The following is a 2,500-nucleotide window of genomic DNA, read 5'->3' as shown; positions in this document are numbered from 1 at the left end:
CTTAGGTGCATAGATATGTATTCATACATATAATGTATATATGGATCGTCTATCTGCACACACACACACACACACACACACACACACACACACACATACACACACACACACACACACACACACACACACACATAAATGCAGATATGTCTGTGTGTGTATTTATATATGCAATAAAACAGGTCTGAAGCAAGATTCCATAAGAATTTTTTTTCATTAATGGATATTCTAATGGTACGGATTTCATACTCAGGTAGTACTTCCTTTGAATTGTGTGTGTTCACTGAGAACATTCATGATCTTTTGTTATAGTCACACATATTTAACATTACAACATCCCGACCTTTATCTGGTTTGTTTATTTTTTTCTGTTATTATCTTCAGTGTTTGCAGAGAAGATCGGGCATCTCTGAACCACGAGCCTGTTTTTACCTGTGTGATTGGCCATCGCGGTGATATTGTTGGTAACATTGTTGTTGTTTTTTTATAAATATTACCGTTTATTTTTATGATTGCAGTTTGTTTGTTTGTTTTCAAGATACAAATAAAACATGTCGGGGGCATACAGCAGTCTAAGCCTAGGAATAGTATATTTTTTGTTCTTCGGTACGAATTTTGTCAGAGAAATTGAACATAACTTTGTATTTATCCTCTTTTTTCTGAACATTAATTCCTAGAATCAGGAGTTTACAGTTATGGATGATATCAACTGGAAAATCACTAAGCAAAATAAAAAAGAAACTAAAATCACAAAAAAGCTCAGTGGCGATGTATCACTGTTGACGAACTCACTGTATTTCTAGATTAATCAAAGATAATGGAAAGTAGACTCAATTCGTAAGAGAAAACACCTGAATCTAGGAAATTCAGAAAAAGTGTGTGTATATAAGCATGTATATGTCTGTACATATATGTGTACATAGATATACATATATTTATCCATGTGCTTATATATGGTAATAATCATGCATATATGGTGAATGTGAATTAATAAAAACACAAATGTGCACAACCAATTCTACATTTTATATTAATTAGAAGTAATTTATTTTATCTTAAAGACAGGTGGCAGCATGAATTTTGTAAGTCTGACACGAATTGAACGCTGTCACATCTGGAGATTAATCAGCCATGCCTGTGAAGACTATGTCTCCGTAAATAATGAATAAAGCAGTCAATATCCCGAAAAGCTCGCATAAAAGCTGCATAAAATAAAGGAATTTTAAAAAATGGGTTCAGTAGGAGTAAGTTTTAATTAATCAAATACTTTGGATTTCAGATACTACTTGCCGTGTTTGCCTGTGTGACTGCTGCCGTCCTCCCAAGGATATGAAGCCCCTGCACCCTCTCGCTATGGCTGAGGAAATGCCCATCGACGTGGAAACAGGAGACGGCATCGTGGTGTCAGAGTCTGGATCTCCCAGCGCAGATGGAGGCATCAACAGCGCTGGTTCTTACTCATGAGTATCCGGAAAGGAACAAGAATAAATACTGTAGATACCAGCGTTTCGGGAAAGTTTGTTTAATATAAATATTATTAACCATAGTATTAATTTCGTCATCCAATATCTCTTATCAATCAGCTACACAGGCATCAACAGCGCTAGTTCTTACTCGAGAGTATCGGAAAAGAAACCGAAGTATATAGAACTGTACCAGCGTTTCGGGAAAGGTTTTTTTAAATTCCAATCATGAATTAACCATGTAATTGATATCATCATCCAATTTTTCTTATCAGACAGCTATACCGCTCATGACGGAATCGTGGCTGAACGAGAACGGCTTGCAGCCCCTGGGCACCCACCTGCCCGTGGCTCCCGAGTCCCCACCCGATCCCCCAATTCGTCCTTGACCAGATCGCCTTCGCCGCTGAGGAGGATGCCGCAGGCTCAATGAACCCTCCAGTAGATACGCCGCCCTTAGTCATGTTTTGCTGATAGTACAATGGTGTTCTGTTGGGGATTTACATTCTTTTTATATTCACAATTGAGAATAAAACACTTTTCAAGAAAGAAAAAAATATCAACTCATTTTTCCCCTTATCATTACAGGTCCAGTTTGAAGAATGTTTTGGCCTCCTAATCATTTTTTTATAGAAAGTAAATGAATGAACTCAAAATTCACTGATAAATAAAAGATCGTGGATTTGTTTCAGTGCGCTGTAAGAGGAACCTATCGTCTTTGAATTAAGAGCGACCCAAGGTACATATATATAGAATATGGTCTCACTTTGGCATCTGACGACCAACACCACGTGACATCATCGATGTCATTACCCTGAAGTTAGAGATGCAGAAACACAACTAGTCATATTTAAATAATTTCATAATCTGTATATTGTAATCCACCATTCCGTTTTATATATTCTATTATACATTTAGATATTAACAGTACATATCATACCAAAGATATGCTGACGTTAACGGTGGTCAAGTTAGACAAGCCATTTAATAACTTGGACGTGGTGAAGCCTTCATGACCAATGTCTTTCTCGTTTATTTGG

The sequence above is a fragment of the Penaeus monodon genome, chromosome 9, assembly GCF_015228065.2.
Source record: "Penaeus monodon isolate SGIC_2016 chromosome 9, NSTDA_Pmon_1, whole genome shotgun sequence".
NCBI classification, from domain to species: domain Eukaryota; kingdom Metazoa; phylum Arthropoda; class Malacostraca; order Decapoda; family Penaeidae; genus Penaeus; species Penaeus monodon.
The sequence above is the reverse complement of the archived record's forward strand: the minus strand, read 5'-3'. Positions refer to the sequence as shown.